We start from the raw sequence: 5,588 nt of genomic DNA, 5'->3' as shown, positions 1-5,588 counted from the left end.
TCTCAATGTAACATAGACATTTACAGTGATGACGGATAGATACAGATGCTTGGGAGTCAAATATTAGGTGAAACACTTGCAAAAAGAAAGGAATTAAAAAAATTTTAAAAATAAAGGAATTTAGGAAGTTCTAATATACTCATGGCTGCAGCTGAGCATCTGCAACCCTGATGCTTAAGCTCTATTATAGAGGATAACTCCAATTCTTTGGGTTTTAAGGAAAAGAGATATTTCCACAATGATAGATCATTGGTTGTACAGTTTTCCCAATAAGTGGATCATGATGACTGATTGTAGTGACTTACCATAGTGTGGCTTCTTCCCCAATCATCTCGTGTTACAAGATCAACAGTGGGATTAAAGGGCCTGGGTGAGTCTTTTTTTGTGGTAGAACTTTAAAGAATCATAGCATTGTTCATCCCAAAGAAATCTCTTCTCATTCTCAAGATCTAGATCATCAAAGAAGAGACCAGAGTGTGTGCAAATTCAGAAAGGAAATGGTAATGGAAGGACCAGTGTCTTAAAATAACAAAGTACTCGAGAACCATGGGTGAGCCATAGGAAAAAAGGACTTTGTTCTTTGGAAAAGATAACATAGAAAGGCATCCTATACAAAATTGTGAGAGAAGGCAAACAGAACCTATTTCAACAGTCTTAAAAAGAAGCAAGTGTTGACTAACATACCAGGCACCAAACAGTTCAGAAGGAGATTCACGTGTAAATTTCAGACAAGGAGTCAGTAAAACAGAGGAGCACAGTAGAGGACAATGATTTGGATTTTCAAGGGACTAAAGCAGCTTGTCAAAGTTTTATACTGGATGATGATGAGAAAGGGAAAATTAAAAAGGTAAATGTCAATGACGAAGGGTCACTTAATTCTGCAGTAGTTGAAGAAATCACAGGCTATTTGGCTGTTGGTGGTGTTGGTGACAACGCTTTAGCTGTTACAAACTGAGAGGACCGTCAGCCTGAGGAGAACGCTAAACAAAATAGCACTGATTCCTATGTATTGCAGAAAAGTTCATTAGCTGAAAATTGGATATCCAAACTTCAATGTGCTTCGATAGTAGGAAGGAAGATGGTCATATAGACCATAATGTGCCTTGCACAAATTCAGAAGTGCAGGTCAGATTGGAGGACCACAAAATAGTAACTGCCTGCCCACCTGCAGAACATGTTCGGCTGACTGCTGAACCAGCTATGGAGACTTTTCCTAAAATTCAGACATCTTTAAGGGATTCTGAGAAGGAAGTAGATGTGGTGGGAGATAGCAGTGCCTCAAAAGAATGGTGTAATGAATATACCAATAATGTCCTGGACACAAATCTTGAGAATATGTCAGTCTCTGGAGAACCAGAAACACCTGTTCTAGACTGTATTTCAGCTCAAATGATGTCTTTAGCAAAACTTCAAGAACATTGCTATACCTTGAGAACTTCAGCACAAAAGGCAGCCCCTACCAGAGGTAGTCCTACTAAAAACAGTTCTTCTTGTAGAGAAAATGGACAGTAGGAGGGGAATAATTTTAGTCCCAATGAAACAATTGTAACTGTTGGTGGTAACATAAGTGAGTCTCATACAAATCCAGATGAAATTTCTCAGAATTAAGAAAGGATATGCTCTGACTCTGAAATTATGGACGTGAAAGACTAAGTAAACCACCTTCAGAGGCAAGATTCAATATTGGACACTTGCCATCTGCTAAAGAGAGTGCCAATCAGCACATGGTAGATGAGGAAGATGATAATCCTGATGTTTATTACTTTGAATCAGATCATGTGGTACTGAAATATAATGAAGGTTATCAGAGACTGTTACAGATGATTGTTGTACTCAAGGCTCAGCATACTCAAGCAGTTCAAGACCTTGAAAGTTTAGACAGACACCAGAGAGAAGCACTAAAAATCCTATTGGATTTTTGGAAAAATTTCTGAAGAAGGCTGACATAGGGCTTCCATATCCACAGTTGTTCAGTTGCCTGAGATTGCATAGGACCAAAATACCAATAGCCTTGGGAACTTTGAAAGAGAACTTAAAAACCATAAAAGACATATTAGGAGAGTGAAATTAGCTGCTGATTAAATAGGCTTACCTGCTAGGCCAAAAAGTCCTTTAGATCTTAAGAAGGATGGGGAGTGCCTTTCATGCTCTATGTTGTCTTTGAGTGATGGTCCAGAAGGCTCAAATAGCGACCCTTAGACGATAAGAGGATGCCTGTGTGATACTGCTAAACCCGAAATGTTTAGCTTGAGCAGCTACTCCTGAAATACTCTCCTGAAGAAGTAGAATTTCAATGCTGGCAAAAAAATAGCAGATGAACTGGGCAATAGGACAGCAAAACTGATTGCCAGTATAGTGCAGAAGTATTTCATAGAGCTGACAAAAGCTGGCATTCCAGTCCCAGGCAGAACAGTAAACTTATATACATACTCCAAAAAGTCTTCAACAAGTAGATGACAGCATCCCCTTAATAAGCATCTCTTTAAACCCTTCACTTTCATGTCATCCCACGAACCTCCAGTGTAGACGGATGAAGATGATGACCAAACCTGTGTTCATAGCCACATGAATACCACTGTTGAGGAGGCATCAGATGAGGAAAATATTCTTAGTATGTATAGGAATTGACCTAAATATAAGGAACAAATACAGTTTAAGAAGTCAGAAAGCAGAAACTTCAGCAGATGCAAGCTGAAAGTGGCTTTGGCAACATGTGGGCTTCAAGTGTGATGACTGTGGCATAGAACCTATCCAGGGTGTTTGATGGCACTGCCAGGATTGTCCTCCAGATACATCTTTGGATTTCTGGGATTCTTGTTCAGACTGCCTACATGCAACCAAATCACAAAGCAGATCATCGATTAGAGCCTATTTATAGGCCAGAGACATTCTTAGGCAGAGAAACTGTGTGTTCTGGGGTGCCAGTTATAATTACCTTGACCCAAACTACTTTCCAGCAGACAGATGATGTGGAAGAGACTACCATTTACTAGTTCTCTTCAACACATAATAATGGTGCCATTGTTAAATTATGTGCACAGTTTGGAAACATTCTCTGCTTTCCCTGAAATGACAGAGTATGACAGCTCCTGAGTTCTCATCAAGTACAGCTCTGCACTGTGTGTGCAGCTGAACATTCCTGGTGAGCAAAGTTCTCCCAGGTAAATTTTTCACCACCACCTTAAAGCCTTTTCAGCTGGTGATCATAAATGGGTGAGATGGAGCACACATTAAAGAGAGAGTAAATTCCAAAGGTTTCAGAGAATCCAATCATAAATATGATAATGAGAGGACAAAGTAGTCATATCAAAACAGTTTAGTAGCTTTCAGTTTTGTTGTGAAAATAATTTTCAACACAGAAATTGACTTCTTTAGACAAAGTTTTAACCAAAGATGGTCTTTTATTTTAGGTTATATACTGTAAAAGAAGTCACTGTTCCAGTGGTGGCCATCGATGACCTTTAGTAAATCAGAGCTGCTTATCCAAATTGATGTCTAATTCCTTTGAACCCCAATGAACTGTCCTTTACCAACAGTGAAGCACTGCAGGAGCAACTGTGGCACTGCTTCTTTAACCAGCTCATGGTGTGTGAGTGTTTATAAAGTGTCACTCAGATATATTTTAAAACTGTAATGTTGTAAGAGGTGATCTGTTGCTTCCTATGAAATGGAGCTTGAACGATATTCAGAAATGATGAGAAAGAAAGAGACAGACGGGTTCAGGGGGTCTGAAACTTAGCCATAACAGACAACAGACAACTTTATTCTTAACTAGTTCCTGCTTATATACTGCAGTGTTTAGGTGACTAAAAGCAGGCATACATTTTGTGAAAAAACAGAGTGCTTACTTATCAGTATATTACTCTCTGCATACAAGAGATAGCTAACAAGACCTTGGGGCTTAAGAAAAAACAAACATTCTCTCCCTCTCAGAGAATTAATTATCTGCTTAATTATCCAATTAAGCAGATAGCAGTCTCCACAGTTTACTGCTGATGCCACTCTGAAGCCAGTTGCTCCCAACGAATTCCGCAGGTTTTCCATTAACCATGTCTCCTACATTTCCCCCTTTTTATTTTATAAGCCAGGGTGACTGTGCCTGTCTTAAGTTGACCTTAGGTTCTGAAGTAAGGGTCTTACCCGTCATTGGCTACCAGTCAAGCTCTTTGACTTTGATTCGGGAGGGAGCCAAGGGCTTTTGCCAGAATTACAGTGTTAGCGCGGCTCTGCTTAGTGGCGCGGCTTGCTACTTTGAACACTTGTTGTTTAACACAGCTGAGGAAGAAGAGAAAGAGTATAAACAGCCCCAAACCTAAGCCTATATTAATCAAAAAATGATGTGATTTCCACCAGTAAACAGGATTAAGATTTTTTAGCTCTTGGGTAAGTGATTGTATAACATCATCTCCGTTAGTTATATGTAAATTACTTTGAGATATTTCTAAAACCTGCTTTTGTAATTTTAAAATATCAAGACTTAAACTATCTGAATGCCCCAAAAGATGTCTCTTTATCTTTCCATTCTATTTCAGAATGATTATATCTTAAAGGGATAATACAAAAATTGCTCTCATTCCAGTCACATTTTAAACTTCATAAAAAATGTAAATTATATATTTGATCTCCAATATGAACCGATGCTGTCTCTATATCATTTAGTCTATTATTAATTTGCTCATCAATATGAGATTGACTATGCCACAGTTCACTGGTGTTTTTATGCCATCCTTTAACATAATGCTGCATCTGTAGAGTTTGATGCAATGCAGTTCCAGTGAACACAGTCACTATGATAATTCCAATGATTTTAATAACAGCTGCAATAATGAGTCCAATTAGTCTCTTAGTCCTTTTTGGATATTCTTTTGCCAAATGGATCAGGATCTGTGTTTCTGGAGAGGATTGCAAAGATCTTGATATCTGTACTGGCAGCCAAACACCTCTTCTTCTCCTTGCTGCTATAATCGTCTCATTTTCCTGTAACATAAATGCTTGGAGACAAGTGAATAGAGAACAATTCTCACAATTAAAAGCTTTATTTCTTATATGCATATGACTTTTAACAAATACATATGGATCTCTAGTACATATTTGCAAATAATGTTTATGGCTGCTATTATAGTTATTAGAATTTGCTATAAAAATTCATTCCAGTCCTAGGAAAATTTTCCATAAATTTCTCTAATTAATGTTATATTTATCTTCCCATGAATTTGGCACAAATCATCCTCTATGTATTAAACTCTGATTTAGCTTGCCTGTCCATATAGTCTCAGTTATCTTCAAGTTAGAGATGGGAGACCCCACAGGGGCTGCATCTCTTACAATTCCATAGGAATCATTAATTATGATAACTGCTTGATCCATACGACATAACTGCCATCCATTCCAACTTCCTGTCCCATCTAACAGGCAAGTATTATTTGATTCCATAGATTTGAAAGAGGGATATACATATAGGTAATTATGAGAATCATTCTAAGTCTTAAACTATGTAGTTCGATTACTTATTGCCATACGTGGTAATTCATTGCCTATGCATATAGGTCTTTCTAAAAATGGAAGAGTTAAATTTGATACCATTTTTC

At 37.9% G+C, this 5,588-nt stretch overlaps 1 pseudogene; it reads left to right on the top strand.

The window, feature by feature from the left end:
• Window positions 1-238: 238 nt before the first annotated feature.
• On the top strand, window positions 239-2,968 carry LOC143643232 (ZZ-type zinc finger-containing protein 3-like; annotated as a pseudogene).
• Window positions 2,969-5,588: the final 2,620 nt, after the last annotated feature.

The sequence above is a fragment of the Tamandua tetradactyla genome, chromosome 8, assembly GCF_023851605.1.
Source record: "Tamandua tetradactyla isolate mTamTet1 chromosome 8, mTamTet1.pri, whole genome shotgun sequence".
Taxonomy (NCBI): domain Eukaryota; kingdom Metazoa; phylum Chordata; class Mammalia; order Pilosa; family Myrmecophagidae; genus Tamandua; species Tamandua tetradactyla.
The sequence above is the reverse complement of the archived record's forward strand: the minus strand, read 5'-3'. Positions and strand labels throughout refer to the sequence as shown.